This window comes from Agelaius phoeniceus, chromosome Z, assembly GCF_051311805.1.
Source record: "Agelaius phoeniceus isolate bAgePho1 chromosome Z, bAgePho1.hap1, whole genome shotgun sequence".
Classification (NCBI taxonomy): Eukaryota; Metazoa; Chordata; class Aves; order Passeriformes; family Icteridae; genus Agelaius; species Agelaius phoeniceus.
This window is the reverse complement of record NC_135303.1, coordinates 43,604,292-43,626,174: the sequence shown is the minus strand read 5'-3', so window position 1 is coordinate 43,626,174 and position 21,883 is coordinate 43,604,292. Positions and strand designations below refer to the sequence as shown.

The 21,883-nt window shown below is 35.8% G+C and overlaps 1 long non-coding RNA gene across 1 annotated transcript in view; it reads right to left on the bottom strand.

The window, feature by feature from the left end:
- Positions 1-2,011: 2,011 nt before the first annotated feature.
- LOC143692239 (uncharacterized) overlaps positions 2,012-21,883 on the bottom strand; it is a 32,792-nt gene continuing 12,920 nt past the window's right edge. The window contains exons 2-3 of the long non-coding RNA XR_013180144.1: positions 6,034-6,160; positions 2,012-2,104 (exon numbers count right to left, since the gene is read on the bottom strand). This is a non-coding gene — a long non-coding RNA (uncharacterized LOC143692239). The remainder of the gene's footprint in view (positions 2,105-6,033; positions 6,161-21,883) is intronic.

Sequence of the window (21,883 nt, the reverse complement as noted above, 5' to 3'; positions counted from 1 at the left end):
GGTAATGGATTCCATTCTGCCTTCCTCACATTTCATAGCAGGTCTTGTCAGTAGTCCAAGCAAAGAAAAAACCCAAGGCACGTCTGACACTGCACACCTGGGATGGTGTTACTTGGGATTCATAAAATATTATAGTGGAGCAGATCTTCATACCCTTTAAAAAGGTTATATACATCTGATGACAGCTTCTGCATCTTGTTCTGTAATGCACCATAAAAGAAAATAAGCCGATTTTTTTAGTCTTTCCAACTTCATTTCTAGGAACCTGAGCTACAGTGATGGTGTCTCCTATCATTTTTATGATTTAGCATGACTGTACATGAAAAGTTTATGCCTCTTAAGGAAAATCTATACCAATTATCAAATAGCTTTACATTTTGCTATACTAAAATATATTAAAAAGTTATTAATAAACACAAAAAATCAGAGAAAAGTTAGCAATGTTAGTGAACCATCCTGTGTTTCGTATACATGAAAAATCTCATGTCATCTATTTAAATAAATGAAGCGTTTTACTAGATAAGATGGAGAATGATACCTGGAGACATGTTAAGTTAGTGTGACTAGTGTGTACATATTTCTCTGTGTGAAATTTAGAGGGTTAATTTAGTAATTTTGTTTTTGTTTAAAGACTTGTTTTACTTTGCAATTGCATTTCTTTTTCTTTTTTTTTTCCTTCTTGTTTTGGTTGGGTTTTATAATTTTGAAGGTTCACATATTTAATCTGGTTTGGATTTTATGATATGTTATCTTAGTTGTTATTGTTTGCAGAGAGAATTTCTTCTTTTAAAGTCATGAGAAATTTTTTTTCACTCACAGGCTAGTGGTGGCAAAGTGTTGTGAGCCACGTGTTTGTGCAAGGTGCTCTTACTATTCAATCTCTCTTCCCAGGTAATACAATTCAGTCTTATTCAAAGTCAGTCTGTGTGAGAAAAAGTTGTTTCATATTTAAAAATCTGAGAGTTTTTCAGTGAGAGTGCTAAATTTTGAGCAGAGACTAGAAGTTGCAGCTCTACTTTGAAAGATTATTTCTTTTTCAGAAAGGGAAAATGGAAATTTCTTTTAAAATTTGTTAATGCAAAGATACAACACTTCCTTTCTCTTTTGGTACATGGTAGCTTCAGACACAGACTTAGAATAAGGAAAGCTGTCAGTTTTACTCTCAGTGTATCATGTTAGACATAGGCAGATTGAAAGAAAGAGAACAGCTCAATTTGAATAAAAAGCAAAGAAAGAAGGCGGCTCTGGAAAGACCAAAAAATTATTAGGAAGCTAGGAACTCCAGGGAGAAAAGCTGTCCAAAGGAATGGATAACACTTGACAACAGTTGAGAAACAGGCCTGATTTGGTGAGGCTATAAGGAAAGGAAGCAGGGAAGAAGTGATTTCAGCAAGCTCTCTATACAAGTTTTCTACCAGACCAACTCTGGCTGGTGCCCCTTTCCTAACATAATTCCTTACAGAAGCAATAAAAATGCATATGAAGCAGACTGAAATAAGATATATATATTAGATAAGAAGAGATAAAATATATAAGATATATATTAGTTCTTGCATCTAATTCCACTAAAAAAATGAAGAAGATTTAGGCAGAAGACAGGGTATCCAGGCTTCTGCAATCTTGTGATTCCAAGCAAATTACTACATCTCTACTGTAGAAATGGATTTGAGAATAATTGGGAATAATGAAGAAACAATTGCAAAATCCAATTAAAAATAACTCTCTTTCGTCCACTCTATGCTACAAACAACCTATTAAGGTTTGTTTTGTTGGTGGCATCTCCTAACTTGCGCTACCTAGCATCTAACAGCCCTGTTAGGAGCTGACTCAAAGAAGGAACACACAATAATGCTGATAATATACATTCATTGGTAAAGGAATCAGCAAAGAGGAATGCATTTAAAAGATTAAGGGGTAGGCAGATATTCTATGCAGGAATAATAAAAAGTCATTACAGGCTGTTAGTACCTGTTCCAGTGAGAAACTGGGCTTTCTCCAATTTCAACCTCATTCACTGATTTCAACCTCAACTTGTCACTGGATTCAAAGGTGAAAATGAGAACAGCAGATTTAGTGTAGATTCACCTGGGCAGCAACACTGAATCTGTTGGGGAGGGGAAGGAAGAAATTATAAAACTCAATCTGTCACATCTAGGTTTTTATTAAATCTCTCATTTACAACACCAAGGTTTACATTCTCCAGATTTATAAAAGCACACACTCATAAAAACACTAAGGCTGGAAAATATCAAGTCCAGCCATTAACCCAGCACCTCCATGGTCACCACAACACCATATCCCCAAATGTCACAACCACATTCCTTTTGAACACTTCCAGGGAGGTGTGATTTCACCACTTACCCAAGCAACCTATTGCAGTGCCTGACCACTATTTCAATGCAGAAATAATTTCCAATACCCAATCTACATCTTTCCCAGTGCAACTTGAGGGCATTCTCCCTTGCTCCGTCTCCTTTCAGGCAGGTGTAGAGAATGACAAGGTCTCCCCTGAGACTTTTTTGCATGCCCAACAACCCAAGTTTCCCTAGCTGGTCCTCAACACACTTGTGTTCCAGACCTTCACCAGCTCTGTTTCCCTTCTTTGGACACACTTCAGCACCTCAATATTCCCTTGCAATGAGGGGGGCAGAACTGAACACAGAAATTGAGATGTAACCTTACCAATATTGACCACACCATTTCTGACAGAGGCCAGGGTACCACTGGGCTTCTTGGCCACCTGGTAGCCAGCACACCTGAAGACAAGGCATGTGATTTTGTCTTCCTTTTCATATTGTGAAAATATTTGATACCATCATGTGATATGGTATTTTGAAAAAAAAAAAACAACCAAAAACCCTGAAGATGCTCCATATCCTGAAGTCATATAAAAGTATAATACACTCTCCAGAAATAAAATATGTCCCTAGAAAGCATATTTTAAAGTGCAAAATGTACAATCCTTCTTTTAATCTTAATTGAACCTTCAGATTTCAGTATTCATATTTATTTATTTATTTCATTTCAGATTTATTTCAGATTTGAAATGAAATCTTACTTTTGCCTATTTTATGTTTTTTCTTGCAAGCCTTTAATTTCTATCCTTTCTACTTTCTAGTGTCAAAGAGTTCCCCAGCACAATGTGGGGATCTGTGGTTCTAGTGTATGCCATACAAGTACCAAAAACTTTTAAAATTATTTTGGTCCAAATCTGGTACTTTTTTCTGTAGTCTCATCTGACAAAATTTAAAAATGTAATCAGTACAGTCACATTCAAGAATCTGGAACCTCAGCAGCAATGGAGATTTGCTTCAATATTTCTGTTCTGTCATCTCACTTTTTTCTAAACTGTCAAGTCTTCACCTCTGTCTTTCATTTTTCTTCATGTATAAGCTTTCTAGGTTAATGTTGTACTCTAGTTTACACATGATTTTCCTTAAACAAGATGACCTGAGCCCACCCTCAGAAGTTGCAGTTACGTTGCACAGCACCAGAGAGGCCTTAGTGCCAGCAGTGCAGCTCTGTGAACCTGAACCATGCTGCTGCTGGCAAGAGCATCTCTGTTTTTCCACATTTCTTTCCATGAAATGCAGATGCCATTAATCCTCATCCCTTTAATCCATTTAATAAATAAACAGGCAATATTTAGTCCTAGAGGCTGGGCCAGCATACCCTGTACTTTTACCATTAAAAGTTTGAGAGATGCTGTTTTCTGTTTTCTGCTACAAGAGTTTGATGGTGTATCAGTCTATAATTTGTATAGCTTGAAGGAAAGGGCAGTGTTTGTAACACATTTATGGTTTCAACAAATTTTGCATGAACTCAGCCAGCAACTGAGCCAGAGCATGGACTGGAGCACTTCTCAAATATTTTGCAAACCACTGTAATTGTCAGCTCTAAACAGAAAAGAAGCACCAAGAGTCCTGATGGGCTTTTTGCATCTTCTAATACATTTAAGGAAATACAGAAAATTTATATAAGTCAGAAACACAGGTAGGAATCAGAAATGGTTACAGAAGCTTTTTGATATGTAGGACTGATATTTCTCCAGCAGCTTGACTTCTTTAATTCTTTTTTTTTGCAATCAAAAAGGGATGCACCCATGACATTCTTCCTGTGGTTTATCAGCATAAATTTTTCTGCTGAAACTTTTAGTCCTTAGATATATATTGACAGTCTTTGACACTAGTCATCCCTTCTTTTGATGCAGTACTCAGGAACTGTTGGCTGCTCACCACAGCTCCACAGACACCTCCTTAGTTCAGCTCCTGGCTGAGTTGCAGCAAAGGCAGAGAGTCAAAGCTTACAAACCACTGATTAATCTCCACTCTCATCTCTATCACTTTTTCTTCATCCTTTTTTTTTTTAATAAAATGCACAACAAATTACTTTTGAAGCAATTTTTGGCTGTTTCTTTTTTAAAAACTGCAATTGCTCTTTGTGGTAAAAATTATAATTAATAACTATGCACATAGTTCTTTTTACTGCTCCGCAGAAAAAGCAAGATTTATTCAAATTATAAGACACTTGCAAGTGATTCAGGTCAGTATGAAACCTCCAAATGCACAGTTAATTTCAGCTGTTCCTACTGAGCTCTCAGTACATCCTATCTCAAATGGAAGACATTTATCCCACTGTGCTCCTGGCAGGACACATACATTCCTCAGATGCTTCATTCCTTGCTTCTTTAAAAGTCAACTGTCATCATAAATAGTATGATGACATTTGAGCAACCCCAGCTCTTCTGGGAGATGGGTTTTATTGACCAGGAAGGTACAGCAAAGATAAAATTATCATCTGTTTTCTTTTCACATATAGTGCATGAAAAAAGGAAAGTTTTCCCCCTGCAAATAAACCATGTGGACTGTCACAGTGTTGTCAGAGTGAAATTGGCTGGACTTGGCATGTGGGAGCAGGGTAAAACAACACTTCATTGTTTGGGTAACTTCATCATGGTTCTATTTTTGCATTATAATACAGTTACTTTAAAGTGACAAAAAACAAACAAACAAACAAACAAAAAAGCAACAACAACCACAACTCAACAAAACAAACAAAAATCCAAAACAAGCAACCAAAAAAACCCCTCAAAAACCCCAATAAAAAACCCAAAACCAACCAACCAACCTACCAACAAAACAAAAAAACCCCAACAACTAAGAACCCCCCACTGAAAGGGAAAGCTCTTATTTTGAATTGTGAGAGGGCCCAAGCTTAATAGCCGTAGTTTCTTTGTACTGATGAATATATGAATTTTTTATATTCCTGACCTTTTTATGTTTATCTAGTAGAAAAATCAGCACAAGTATTTACAGAGGCTAGAAACTTGTAAATCTAATGTCTATTTCTAAAATATGTTTGCTTGGATTTAGAGCACATGAATGATAAGGAAATCAGCACAGTCAGGTCAAAACTTAAAGGACCCACTGTTTCCACCACAAGCATCATAAACTGAATGATAAGTATTTGGGAACTTTAGATGGGGAAAACTAGAAGCAAGTCCTTGAAAAAATCAGTCAGAAAATTAATTCACCTAAGTTTCTACAGGAGGTAATGGGAGCCAGAACTGAAAAATTAGGTAGCTAAAACTATCAGATAAAGCCTTCAAGACTAATTATCGGGCAGAACATGAAGGTGTAGAGAATCACATATATATTGCCTGTAGGCAAACATTAATATTGTCAGCAGCTTTTCATTTATGGATACAGTTAAGAAGCACACATTATGGCAACGTTTTTTACTTTTGAGTGTTATATGTGACATTTCAGATAAACATAGCTTTGAGTTAGGAGAGGTTGCTAATTGTGTATTGTCTTCCTTGAGTTTACACAATTTGTGCTTTATATATTATAGGGCAAAAAGCAGACAATTTCATATCATTTTTTTTCCTATAAAAATAATATGGTTCGTTTTCCCCTTGTATTTTCCCTTACAAATTCTGCATTGCGACTCTTACAATTTCTCTTTTATCACACTTTTTCACACTAAAACATGGTCATCACACATCCATCTTTCTATCTCCTCTTCTTTTACCTGTCTTGCAGCTCTAGCCTCCAGTATCTCTTATCCTTCTTCACATATCCTTCTTCACATATCCTTCACTCCCACCAACTGAGCTGCTATTGAAGGCAGTGTTCATTTCTCTCCTATTTGGATTTTCCTGGAGGGAGAAGAAAAGTGTGTGAGGAAATACATTTATTTCTCCTTTCTCTTGTCTCCTGGGAAGAATTACTATAAATCTTTTCTTTGCTTCCATATTGAAATAAAAGTTAACAATTTTAACATCCCTGCAGCACAGAGAGGGGATTGTTCCAGACTACACAGTGACCCCTTCCACTTTTTGCCTATCATGCTCTTGCTGTCAATTTTCAGTACTCCACTCCCTGAAATTGGACCTAATGCAGCAAATGATAAAATACAGTGGGAGAAAGACAAAAATCTTTGGATCCCTTCCGTAACTCTTCTTAGACCAATTTCAGGGCAAAAATTTTCAGTCAGCAAATAGGACACCTTTGATGCCCTGCTGCAGGTGTAATCCCTTGAATAAAATCAAACACGGCTCTGTGGAATGGAGAATCTTCCAAAGATCTCTTGTATGAGATGAGCAGCCTTTACTCAGACTGGACCCAGAGACATTGGAAATAATATCATAATGCCTATAATATTATGTTCAAGCAAATGAGCATATGCCAATTAGAAGCCAGTCCTTCTGAATAACAAAATTCCTCCATAAATATAGAGCATAACCTTGGGTAGGAACACAAGAAGAGCTTTTGTTAGAGAATTAATAATAAGGCAGATGGTCCTTTGGCTTACAGAGGTCATTTGACACATAATAGCATTGTCTAAACTGGGTTTCACTGCAAATATTGGAGAAATTGACATATTTGTAGAAGACCAGCAAGGAAAGTTTTTCTTCCTTCCATGAAATTCTACCTTGGTAAATTCTGAGGATTTCTTTTTTTGTACTTTGTAGCACAGAGTGTTATAAGAATATCAATTCTGATTTCACTGGTAAATCATATTCACCAGGCATCCCTGTAACATCAGCTGGAATTCAAACTATCTTCACATGAGCCTTTTAGGAATAAATTGTTGAAACAGAAAGACAAGTGAATTTACAAATTAAGGTTATGTTCTTTCTTGTGCTAGAGTTTTTGAGAAGTTTCTGTAAGAAGCACAGCCGCCCTCTCTGCTGTACTCTGCTGCCTCCATAAGAGGGCTAGAAATTCACTACCTTTCACTTCTTTGCCACCATGATAACATCTTGGGTTCAACACAGATTTAGAAATTCACATTCTGTATTTAAGACAGTTTCGCTGTCGTTTCTGTCTTACTCTAGTCTTGATGAAACACATATTTAAAATAAACAACAAGTCTTTTCCATAACCAGGCAATATATATTGCACTATCTCTCAAGCATCTGCTGAATAATTTTTTCAGATTTCATCTTTTCTGCTTATAATAGTATTTAATATGGCAACAAAAAAATTAGGTCTCTCTTACTTGAATTTTTATTCCTCACCCTCTTTATGATTTTCATCCATGTATCTAAGTTGCACTTTTTTCTCACACTTGCCAACACAAATACCCTGATAATTTGCCAACTGTTTTTACTCTTCAAGTAAGGTCAGATAAGAATTACCCATATGCCAAACTTTCTGACATTCCCCACACCTGATTATTTTACTCTCACTTGTGCTTCTGAGGGCACAATAAGTTTCAGAAATTGTACCAAGCTTTCACTAGAATAGAGCATCAGGCTAAGAGAGCAGCTACCTGAAATTACAATCAAAGCTACAAAAACGAAAGGAAATTTCAGGTTTAGGTTACCTATTCAAATATATTTTAAAAATATTGTTTCAGCAGTCAGTGTAAGGCTTTTAGGAGTAACATTTTAAGTTCATTAACTTTTAATTTCTGCTAATAACTTATTTTAGAGAATGCAGTTTCAAAAAGACTGTCCCCTGGAAAAATTATAATTTTTCAATTAAAAATATTGAGGGTGAGCAATTTTCCAGAACAGAAAAATTGGACAGTATAAAAAAAATATCAAGGAGAATGATACATCGAAATTAACAGAGTGATAAAAAAAAAATCACAATCATATACAACAAAAAAAGCCAGTCTTCTACCCTCATAACCTGCCTTCAAAGTTGATCAGTATTTGTTACTTCAGAGGGAAGCAGATTTAATATAACAGGTATATTTTTAATTTGGAAATTTTACTGCCCAAAACCAAATACTTTATTATGTTATAAAGATCAAAGACAGTTCTAAAGTCACTCTTCTTTCCTTAAGTCAAGGATTTTTAACAGAGGACACAAAGTCCCTTTATTTAAGTACAAGGCCCATTTTTTTATTTTAGCTAGTAGAACTCAATTTATAACAAGCATCTCTTGAAAGATTATTTTGATTTTCCTTTTTTCCCCTTAAATTTTATTTTCTGTAACTGTTGAGATAACACATAACATAATTTTAGGACAACATATCACACTTGAATGTGTTTGTACTGTGGGCAGAACCACCACCTGCCACTTCCCATTATCTCTCACTCCATTGTCTATTTTCCCCATATTTTGCTGTACTTTTCACTGAAAACCTCTGTAAATACAAAAATTTATTATGGCCTCTCTGAGGTCAAAAGCCTATAAAGCTGAACATTTGGTAAAAAAGAAACTAATCATATTGTTTGGATTTGCCACCTCTTGTGTTCTACTATTAAAAAATGCAAGCCAAAAACAAAAACAATAAAAAAAAATTAGTATAAAAGCAAAGTCTACATTTTGAACACAGTGATGCAGTAGCTTTTACATTTGTTCAAAATACTGTTGAACCAAAGGCTTAGGAGTGTTAAAAGTAAATAACTATACATCTGCACCTACTATGAAAACAACAAAATACTGAAAAAAAACCTCTCTAAAAGTGCAGAAAGCACAATCCCCCTGTTTCAAAGGATGTGGCTGGAAAAGGTGTTTCTCACGGGAGTGTCTGGTATTTCTGGCACTGTCAAGGAGATAATACCAGTGCAGGTAAATCAATGGTCTAATTCACTACAGCAATTTTTACATCTATAGCAGATTTTTTCATGTCTAAGCCAAGAGGTAATAAAAAGACAGTACATAAAACACAAAAAAGTACAGAAAAATTATCAGGCATATCAGGAAAAAAATCACAGCAGAATGGAAAGAACCCTATGCTCATAGCATAAATCAAGGAGAGCTGAAGTAAGCAGAGGGTGGGTGAGCAGAGAGAAGAAAATCAGACAGCTTGTTATTAAGTCAAAAGATTAATAAAAGCAGACTGTATTTTATCAAAGCTTCTCAGTTTATCAATAAATTTAAATGAGACTCTTTCCATTACAATGAGAACAGTCAGCCTAAAATTATGACTACTGATTGATGGATTGAAAATGGATTAATTTTAGGGTCGTAAGAAAAGCATAAAATGACTACTCCTCTTTATGTTATTAATCTCTTGAAAAGCTGACAGATCTACCACAGTAAAATTAAAAACAGTGAAGAGATTTGGAACAAGATTTCTTTTTTGAAGGGTCAAAATATGTATGCTTCTAGAAAATATAGTTTAATGTTTTTTTCTTCCAGATTAACTCACTCAGCAGTATATATCACAAATTTCTATGAACCACAATACCACAGGGTTGTACACTTTATTTCATACAAGTCAGTGGCATAACACACTAGTCATGCTCTCACAAATAAGCAGATCTAAGATAAACCTCCATTATTTCTGTTTCCTGATATTGAGTTACCTTTGGGAAAACAAAAAATTAATAATTAATAAATGAAAAATTAGTAATATTAACTATTATTATAATAACCTGTATTCCTGAGCAAGATTGACTGATAGTTAATGCTATATCAGTACTATGGAAAATAGAGATGCACTGAAACTCTGAAAATGAACATGACCTTACACAGAATTTCACACATCTACATACATACATATACACGTGTTTTGGACTGTCTGCATGGTGTCAGAATGTGAAACTGGGCATCAAACTGGACATTCCAAGTTGGTACTTTGAGCTTTGATAAAAATGCTGATTGCTTATTGACAATGTAATGGTCTTTTGACAGAAAGACCAAAATGCTTCAAGTGACAGATTATGCTCAGAAGTCATCTGCTCATGTGTTTTAGTAGACAGCAGAAAATCTTCGGAAAAATCATGGGTAAAAAACAGAGCGCGATGATATTTTCAGGCAGTTTTCAGTTTTAACTGTTCTCATTTACAGGGTAATTATGGCTGTTCACAGGGCACCAGAAAAATGACCGCACCTATACACTTCGCAGCAAAGACATCATACTGTGACCAACCAAATCATCTGATCTGCCAAAAAATATTTCCTCTAGGTAAGTGCTGCTATGTATTCATGATATACAAAGTCTTTTCCACTCTAGAGTAGTCTTCAAATTCAGCCTTGCTAGAGCTTTTTGAGTATATACAAATAGGTAGCTTAAAAATATAACCTGTAATTTGTTTATAGATTTATTAAAGCATGATTTATCTGTTTATTACTTTTTCAAATGCAATAGGAGAAATCAAAACCAAATACAACAGATGAAGCATAATAAATTAATTCTCCGATATTATGGTTAATTCGGTTTTTCAAAGAATTTAATTTTAATTATAAGAAATGTGTCAAAAGATTTAACTTTTAAAAATATTTTTTTCACTAAATGAAAGCAAACAAACCTAGCTGTATTTAGACTGCTTTTATTTTCACTTTCAGAAAATATTCTGGGTAATTTGGTTTCTGTGATTGAATAATATAAAATAACCACATATATTTTACAGGTTAGAGATAGAAATACTTCTTGTACATCTTGTTTTTTCTCAGGTACATATTTAAAATTGAGGTGTTTATTCAAGCCACTCACAAATAACCTTCAGGATGAACTCCTTTTGTTAGGGAAGTCCCTGTGGCTTGGCAAATTGTTCTGAGCAAGGTCAGGAACTTGCTGCTTGGTTGTCTCTAAGGATCTGACAAAATTATGGTCTGATTAGGAAAATGAATGCCTTTAGAAACTAGACTAATACGCGACTCTTAACATCTAACCTGTACTGTCAGGTCTCTCAATTTTATTCTGAGGACAATAAAATTCTCCTCAAGTTCTGACTGCAGAAGTACTTGTATTACAAACGTACTTTGTTTAATGTGTAATCTTATATTCCTCAATAATGAAAGCTAAAAATACTAGTTACATTTTTATTCATCTTCTGGTTGTTTAAATTTGAAGTATATATTATAAAAGGCTCCTAACCTCTGAGACACAACACACTGAATTTATGAGATGATGCTTCTGATCCTAAAGAGGCAAACATTTAAAACTACACTAGCTGATTATCTTGTAAATCTAAACCACACATATGTAGTGTGATTGAAAATATTATTCCCATTTAGTAGTGAGTATTAAGGCTTCTGCCATATCTTCTTGGCTAACTGTGTTGTAAAATTACCTTTTAGCCATCAGACAAGGATTAAGAATGGAGTACAGTGGCACACACCTATAGAAAGGAGTTACATTTGATGACAATATTAGTTTCATGTTGAAGGGTGCAGTTGAGCAGCCAGTCACACTCATACATTAACAGGAGGCAAAAGTTCAGTGCCACAAAATCTGACAGAAATGTAGAACCATGGGTGCATTTTCAAAAAATTGGAAAGCTTATAAAATTAGCTTTTCTATCAAGCCTCCTTTCTTGATCAAGTTACTCCTGCTAAGGTGGTCCTGGCTCTTGAGAGAGAAAAAAGCTCTTGTAGATACACAGTGACTTCTTACACTACCACTGATATAGTAGAATTATACTTATTTAGGACTCAGAGGCAAATGTCAGTGGGTAATTAGTTTTAATTGGTAGCCAATGCTGGTAGTATTAAATTACCTCATTTTAAGTTCTGATCCATTATGTTTCTAATTTTCCCCCAAGTATTTTTTTCTGATAGTATTCATTGGGAACCACAGATATGCTAAGAAAAAATGAGAAAACAATGGCATGTAGACAAAACACTGGATTGTCTAACACCTCATTGAGAGTACAAGATATTTTAAAACTCAGAAGTCTCAAAAAACAGCCTCCTATTGAGTGTTTGGGCAAATTTCCTTATGGACATAGGGAAAAAAAAAGTAGTCTGAAGAGAGCAGTAGCCCTTACATGCACCACTAATAAAACACATAGTCCACGTCCTTTTCATGTTGTTCATCACCAAAATCTATTCATGGTATTCATGCTGGAGATGTTTCAGCGCAGTAATAACAATGACAGAAATAATTAGAAATGGGTTGTTTCCTATTGGCATTCTTTGTTCTTATTCTTTTATCTAGTGGATGTCTTGCAGCATAACACTGAAAGGTTTTTATTTCCTTTTTCTCAATAGTAATCTGTACACATTTGACATTCAGGTATACATTTTGTCAGATCTCCTGTAAGTAAATATCTTTTAACTGGTGGTGGAAGGGTGGTGTTTCATTTTTGCAACATTACTTTTAGGTGGTGTGTTTGAAACTGCCTTTTAAAAAATAAGCAAATATGCCTACCTAGATAACATTCTATTGTAACTGAGGGGAAACTGAATGAAAAAACCATACTGACTTTCCACAAGCAATAGACCACATGCTCTGGAGTTCATTATTTAACTGAGAAAAGATCAGAGCAAGATGAACAGAACCCAGATTCACAATCAGTGGCACAGGCTCTGGTTGGAGGCCTGTTCCTAGTTGTGTCTCCCAAGGTACAGTAGTGGGCCCAGTCTTGTTTAATTTACCCATCAATGGCTTGGATGAAGGGCAGAGGCCTCCTCAGCAATTTCACTGACAACACAAAGCTGGGAGCAGTGGCCGATAGCCCAGAGGGCTGTGCAGCCCTTCAGAAGGACCTCAGAGCCTGGAGAGATGGGCACAGAGGAACCTTCTGAAATTCAGCAAAGGCAAGGGCAGGGTCCTGCAGCTGGGGAGGAACAACCCCAGGCACCAGCACAGCCTGGGGGTGACCTGCTGGGAAGCAGCTCTGTGGAGAAGGAGCTGGGGGTCCTGTGGACAACAAGCTCTCTTGGTGACCAAGGCCGGTGACATCCTGGGCTAAATTCCAAAGAGCATTGCCAGCAGTCCAAGGAAAGTGATCCTGCCCCTCTACTTGGCCCTGGTGAGGCATATCTGGAAGACAGACAAGGAACTCCTGAAGAAGGTCCAGTCTAGGGCACTGGAGACAAAAAGACCAAAGACAATAAAAGCTAAGTATTTATATTGGTGTAAAATATGTCCTGTAAATAAGATAAAAGATAAGACAGAAGCCAGGCAGTCATCATAAATAGCTGACAGAGCATTTCAATTTTCGGGAGAGGAGAAAAAAGCCACTGCTACACAATAAGTCTAATTCTGGTGGTTTGGTGCTTCACATGTCTAAATAGCTCTCTTGGTCTCTTTGCTGGTAATTATGTAAGAAACAACTGGGACATGATGCTTATTATTATTTTTGCTCTATTCATAATCCATTGTAAAGGCAGCCTAAACAAATCAACATTCCAACTAAGAGGAAAAATAGTACAAGGACTGATATTCAGAAAATATTATATGCCTTCTATGAAACTGCTCTGAAAATAAATTCATTCTAAGATCAGTGCCAATGAATGAGGCAAATCTTACTTCAAACCATTATGTTCTGTTGATATAAATGTGGTGACTAGCAGGTGCTGGGACAAGTGAAGGAAGGAGAACCTGAAAAACCTGGCACTTGATAGAAATAGGGCAAATATTGTGACAAATCTTTCAAGTGCAGATACTGTCACAATGAACTAAAGTACAATTAAATTAGAAATGGAAATGAGACACTATTTAAGCCAAATTGCAAGCGGAAGGGAAAAAGAGAAAACCTGGTATGATGCCAAATGCAGCTTTCAGTTTTAGGAGGAACATTCATCAGATTCAGTAAGGACAGGGTCAAATACATACAGCAGTTTCCACAACTACAAAAAGAATTTAATATAGTAGTAAGTGTTAACATCAGCTTCAACTATATCATTAGCTCTGTGGATACATGTATTTTATAGTCCTATGGCAAGAGAGTAACATTACATTTAAGGCTGTACTGGAGTTTTCATTTTACCAGGTTAATGAATAATTATAGACTGAAATTATTTTAATATGTGCGTACGTAGAAACATATATTAAATTACAGCTCATACTCATATTCATACTGGAATTTTTTGAGGCATCTCTGTAAAATGCTTTTTATTTACATGTTCCATTGCACAAAATGACGTTGATTAATACATCTACAGCTAAAGTAGGGCGAGAGGGAAGGAAGATCAGAGAATGAAAATACAGCTGAATAAATGGAAGTTAGAACAGGGCTATGATACTGTCATAAGACTGGAAACACTGCAAAGCAGCAACAGTCTGGGCAAACTCTGAGATAAAAACCACAAAGTGTTGTTATGGTTATTATTTTTATGGCAGAATGTAAAAGCTTTTCAAGGTAAGCAGAAGGGCACGAGAGCTGTGGAGAAGACCTGACAGTAGTACTAAGACAGGGTGGAAAAAAAAAATGTCCTCAGTGAGCTGTAGGAGGAGTATTAAATTTCCCTCATTAAGGAGGCTTTGTTACTTTTGCTCTGCTTACTCATCTATTCCAGACCGGATGAAGTAGTCATCATAAAAGAAAACATGAACATTTGGGCTGGCTGAAGCAGAAAAATATCTTCAGATACAGGATGAGGTTCTCCTAGAGCAAATTTTGTATCTTTTAAACTATCTAAAACATAATGCAAACTCCAGACAGCAGTCTTTCGAATCACAACATCACCAGTAAATAGCTGGGCCAGGAATTCTTCCAGTTTTCTCTGCTTTGATTTGTAAGACTGTTTGGGAGGTACATACATCAGGGTCCTGCACAAGGGACAATTCGTAGCCTCAAAAAACCCAACCCTATACAAAAACAAACAAAACAAAACCAAAAAAAACCAAAGTCTCTTTCCCAAAAAACCCAACCTATATAACGCAACAAACACAAACAAAACCAAATCGAACAAAACAAAAACCAAACCAACAAGGAACAAAAACCAAACCCCACACACACACACCAAAAACCGCCATCAAACTAACTCATTTGGAAAATATTTCAGCAAGTTGCTGCATTTTCCTCCATTCCAGTACCTCCTAGTGTTTCCCATGAAGGGTTGCCTGCACACATGGCTTTTTTCCTTTGAAGGTAACAAATACAGTCAGAATGTTTCTAGCATTTTAGTTTCAACCTGGACCCACACTTATAAAATACTTTAAAAATACACACTTGTCAGACTTCAAAAATAGAAACAGTGCATATTCTTTCTAGCAAATCAAAGGACAAACTTTGTAATTACACAATGAGAAACAAGACTACAGAGAGAAACGAGAAAAAATAAAATATGTCCTCACACTACCCCTAAAATTTCTAAATAATTTCTTGTGAGATATTTGAAAAAGGAAACAGATATTAATTTTATAGAAGCCAATTAATGGGGATTCTGGTGTCCTTATAGGAAATCTGGCAGGAATCAGACATCCCAATTCATATCCTCTTCTCATCAGCACCTCAAGACAAAATTCTTCTCTTTTCACCACTTCTAATTTCAAACTTTTTTTTTTCTGGTTCTTTCCCTAGTGGACTGGTATTTAGTTAGCAGAAATTAGTCTGAACATCTCTTTAATTCCCTCAATTCACAGTAAACAAATGCAGTGCAGGAAAACCACAGCCCTTCCCAGAGCTTTTCAAGATGGCCATCTTACTTTGGCTTTCTTTAATTGCGTTTCTCTTCTATTTCAAATAGCTTTCTTGCTTGTCAAAACGTTTTCAATGCTGTCATAATATTTTTATAAGTGTTATGTCACAAAGAATACTGACTGTATGTACAGCTTTATCAAAACTGCAGATTTTGATTTGGACAGATGCCCTGAATATTTAATCTATAGCTTATGTTTTTAAAGTTACATGCCATTTCAGTGGAGAGCATCCCCCACACACTCCCCAGCCCAGATGTGCCAACACAAACACACATATGCTTATGGAATTTTATGGTCCTATAGGGTCATGCTGTGGAATAAAAGCGCTGTTTTTGCAGATACTCAAGGAAAAACTTTGTGACAAAAAACAACCTCTTTCTCAAATATGGCAGAACAGTGAAGAAAAAAAATTAGAGAGCGAGAGAGAAAGAAATTTGTGTTTGGAAGTTGTTAAGCTTCTGTAATACAAAAACATCAGAAGAGTAAAGAGATATGACTGTTTTCTTTCCCATATGTAGGGAGCTATACAGCTTAAGATGTTCACATGAGTCTGTAGGAATCCTCATATCTGTGTGTACATATAAATAGGCATGCAAATAATATATATATTATATAATATTTTATATATATATATATATATATATATATATATATATATATATATATAATATAAGTTAAAAATCAGGAAGTTAGACAAAATATAAAATAATTTTCTGCCGTTTAGGGTTCTGTAATTTTTTTTTCCTTATGGTAAATTTCAAGAATTCATGGAGGCAAAATATGCTTTGCAGTTTGCAAATGCTTCTAGCTGCTACCTGTACTAGGAAATACAACATCTCTGTAGTATAAGAAAACATCATTATCTTAACTGCCTGAATGCTGGGGGAAAAGTACTGACAGCAGAAATAACATATGAACAACATGTGAACAACAACTGCTCAATGAAGAATTTGTGAGCAGCTTTTCTGCTTGACTGGTGGGAATGTCAAAGGCATTGTTCAGCATAGAGCAACTTCATGCCACTTTTTCTGATCACTCCTTTATTGCAGGAAGAAACGAAACTGGGTAGTATGTGTACCCTTGAGTGAATGCAACATGGAAAGAAATTTTATGTATCAAACCTCTACATGCAGAATGGGAAAATAAAATTATATTCAGGGCCATGAGGAGGACTAAGAAGACAATTGCCAAAAGGAGAACAATCTAAAATAAATTTTTTTTATCTTTAAAGTCCTTTTTCTATTTTAAAGGAAGATTTTTTTTTTCTTACTGATGTAAGAATGCAATGGCTGATAAGTTATCACTTCAGCAATTCATTTTTTAAAAAAAAATCAATTCTCTCAGTGTAATGACATTTCCCAGTAATTTTTTTTTCTGCTTGTTGAAAAGAAAAAGGTACAGAACTATTGATGGGCATTCTTCTGTGTATTGTAAAAAAACCAAACCATTTTTTCTCTAGATTAATACTCATTTTAGAAAGTTGATTCATATGCCATGCTGACAAAATCCTATCTTCCTGTAGTATGATAACAACATGTGATAAAATAATTTCTCCACAGATCTCCAGGTGCTTCAAAGAACAGCATGAACTGGAGACACACTGAAGAGAATACATAAGGTCATGAGGTCACAGTGAAAAATTCAGAAAGAAAAGTTGGATCACCTGTACTCCAAGTGTAAGGTCAGACTATATGTTTACCTCCTCTTCACAAGTAACTGTAAACCAGTTCTGTTCCCACCATTTAGTCAGGGTGTAAGAGATGAAAAAGATTCCCATGTAACCAGAGATGTCCATCTCTTCGATACAGCAGGAATAACCTGACATAAGCTAGGGAGTAACAATTTTTCATTAATTTTGTCACTGTAGTCACTCCAGTACAGGTTCTTCACAGCAATATAGTGCTATCAAGAGAACAATGATGAAAGAATTAAGCTGGCAACACAGAGACACTCAAAATGTGTCATAAACTATAAAACCATACCTGAAAAAAAAAGTTATTATGACATTTACTTTCTCCACTGCACGTAACAGAAGGAGTTACCTGCCCCTTACACATCCAAGTGGGAATAAACAGAGCAGTAAAACTTAAGGTATAGGTAAAAGGGTTATGAGCCCATACAACTTCTTATTCCCAGGAAATATTTATATAGAAAAAACAACCAACCTTGTAGCAATTACCTACTGGAAATTAAGGAGTAAATTTATTTTCTTGAACAAGTCTCCCAAATACCACTGCCAGGACAGAGAGATAGAGCTAGGGATGTCTCAGCACTGATCCCATTTGGGCAAAAGTGCTAAGTCAAAGGTGTTTTATAGAGTTTAACTTTATTTAATACTCTCAATATTCACTTACCATATGTTCAGAGAAAATATCACACTTTCAGTTAGTAAATATTCTGTATTTGATAATCAAATGAAAAAAGATTCTGCAGTTTAGTTCAGTGGACAAAAAGATTATATTCTGTTGCCTTTTTGTTGTCAGAATTATATGAGTAAAATTGCATTAAGTTTTATGGAACTTAGTTGTAGAACACTTTGCAAAATGAGTATATAAATAAAGCATCCATAGAAGAAGAGGAGTGGCAATTACTGAAAGCATCTTTTGAAAGCAAGATACTTTACCTCATGGATGATTTCCACTAAACTCACTAACTCCCTTGATTCAGAATATATTCTGGGTAAGAAGCAGTCTTTGTAGTGGTTTAGAAGAAAGTAAATTTCAGCCTGGCCATGGCAATACAATTTTAGGCTTTGGCAATGAAATTTCAAAGTATAGTCAGGCTTCCATTTCTAAGTTCAAATATGCGTAAGGAGGAGGGTGGAAATAGGAAATTTCAGTTATTTCCATCTTAAACCAAAGGAAAAGATGAGTCTTTGGCTCTAGCTCCTTGTAAATGCCATTGTAGCATATATCAGGTACATAAGTAGCTGGACCCAGGCATCTGAAACTTCTGTCTTTAATTTTTAAGGTTATTCAGTGACACTGGGAATGGGATATATTGGCACCCTATTTTAAAGCCCACCAGTTTAATCCACTGTGGTAGAATTAACTCTCTATTAGGCCAAATACATTTCTACTATTTCTTTCAGTGCTGGTGCAAGTCTGTTCCACTTTGCTCACTTAGCAAGTTTTACACACAAAATTCAAGGCACAGAACAAATTAAAAATTAGTAATATTTCTTTGAAATGGAGCCTCAGTCCTGTAGCATCCTCTCAGACTTCTGAAATAATAGATATTTTGCCTGATTGAAAAGTGCCAAATGAAGGCCTTGTAAAAATGAACATAATTTGAATAACCTCTCTAGGTGTGTTCCACAGGTGTTTTTGTAGACACATGAGGTCTACTCTACATGAGTATGAGGTCCTAACTAAAGGGGATACAAGAAAACTGGGGGAGGGAAAGGAAAATGAAACATCTCTTTAAAAGCCTCTGTATAAACAGAAAATGGTTGCAGCTTCTGATAGAAAATCTGCAGCCAGGTAACATTTTTGATCATAAGCTGCTATATTCATTGTGACCACGTGAAACGCTGTGACACACCTATTGACCAAAGCAATTTGGGTGTGACTCCAGTGATCCCCTCCTAGAAACATCCCAGACTAACTCTGTTTACCCTAAGCAGCCATGGCAGTTTGATAGCCACATGTTATACCCAGGAGAAAAAACATATGCCCACATTCTTTATTACATGTGATATCAAAATCTGTTTTAAAAACAGGAAATGTAGCCTTTTCCTCTGGTAAAACCAACACAATGTTCTATCCTGGTGCACTTTTAGGGGTTTGTTACTAGATCATTTCATAATATTCTTTGGAAATCATATAAATGCATATGTTTGTCCAATGGCTCACTGTGCATGAAACTTTGAATTTGTAACATCCATGAGTAGAATGGACTCAGGAAACTGTTTAAATTAAATATGGCAATTTGATATAACATGTACAAGAACAGACATGTATTGCACATTTTCCGCAACTACGTGGCCAAAAAAAGAAGTGTGTATATGTATGTGTATGGATGTGGTTTTATATTCATACAACATTATGTTGTCAAGTTAGAATTCAAAAGAATAAAAAATGAAATTATTAATATGTACCAAGTAATACTATATCTGAGATGTTTCAACATTTTTCTCTCACAGAGTAAAAATATATATATTTTTACAGACAATGCGGGTAGTTCATATTTTCATAGAAAAGAGTTACTCAACCTTCATGAGTTAACTGAAACCTTCTCTTTACACCTTTTCTCTCTTCCAGAGATATTGTACCTATTGTCTAAATTATTTCCCAGTCTCATCTGACTGCTATGAGGTTATTATTCACTGAAGATCTGCAGTGAAGCCCAAAGGGGTGCACAATGTTTAGGTGGGGCAGATCAGGAGGACACAGTGGTGGAGTTGTTGTCTGTGTCAGGCAACACTTGATAAGTGTCAAGCTCTGTTGTGGAGTGGATTATGAGCAAGTCAAGAGCTTATGGAGCAGGATAAAAGGGCAGACTAGTTAAGGGTGACTCCTGTCATGCTTCCTCCAGAAGGAGGAAGTGGACAAAATCATCTAGAAGCTGCTTGAAGCAGTCTCAAAGTCACAGGCATTAGTTCTTTTAGGTGACTTTAACTAGCCAGACTTCTGGAGAGGCAATGCAGGGAAGCACAAGCAGTCCAGGGGGTTCCTGGAAATCCTGGGTCACAACTTCCTGCTGCAGGTCGTAGAGGATCCCACAAAGAATGATTTGCTGCTCAACCTCATACAGAACAATAGGGAAGGCCTTGCTGCAGATATGAAGGTTGGGAGCAGCTTGGCGGTAGCTACCATGACTTTGTAGAGTTCAGTTTTAGGTGATAACAAAGCAGGACAGAATTAAGATTGTAGCAGTATCTTCTTGGAAGAACCCCATGGAAACAAGCCCTACAGAGAAGGGTAGTCCAACAGTAGTACAAGAAAGCTGAGTTATATACAAGGATCACTTCCTTAGGCTCAAAAACAATGCATCCCAATGAGCAAAATAACAGGAAAGCAGGCAAGAGAACTGCATGGATGAATAAGGAACAGTCAGACATAAGAATGAAAAAGACGGGAGATCGAAAGAGAGTCAGGCCTTTGCATGACTCTAAAGAGCTTGTCAGATAAAGCAGAAAGAATTCCAGGCCATCTGGAATTAAATCTGGATACAGGTGTCCAGAAGAACAAGATGGGCTTCTTAAATACACCAACTACAAAAGCAAAACGAAGGATTATGTGGGCCCTTTAGCAAATGGAGAGGGGACTGGGCTAGCTGAAGATGCAGAAAGGCAGACTTACAGAACACCACCTTTGCACTGGCCTTCACTGACAGGACTTTCTTTCAACTAGGTTCCAAAAAATTAAAGACAACACAGATACATTAAACAGTTCTGATAAAATAATACTATTTTTGTGATGGCTTCAGACACCCTTGAGCTGACTGAATGATCTTTCAAATAAGTTTTACTTTATAGTATCCCTGATGTGTTTTGGTGACACAAGGGTTATGCTTACCCTTACCTTGTTTTGGGGTTTTTTTGTGAGAAATAAATACAAGGTCTGTGTAAATTAAAAATACATATGCACTTTCTAAAAACAGTTGTGATTTTGTTACTGTGATAAAATGTGCAGATTAGAAATAACTTGACAAACTTCAATAAATAAGTGACAACTGTTGGTAACTGGATAAACAGAGAGAAAAAATAAATGAAAGAGCAACAAGAATCAATGCTTTAAAGAGACTGCATAAAAGATTAAAACGAGGGAATAAATGAAAAGGATTGAGAATACTGTGATTAAAATGAATGAAAAATAAAACATAAGGTGAAATTATGAAAAATAAATTATTTTATAAACATAAAAATTTAGAAGTTGGCAAGGGATGCTATGGATTCCTTGTGGGAAGGTGAAAAAATAAAATATCAGAAAATGTAAATGTTGCTGGAAAATGTAATGCTAGAATGAGAGAAAGATTGTCAGGGTGAAATGAATAACTAAAAAATAAAGCTAAAGAGACTACCAAAAAAACCAACAAAACAAGAAATCAAGAGAGGTATTGTACTAGATTATGTAATATTTAGAACAGAATAGAATAGAAT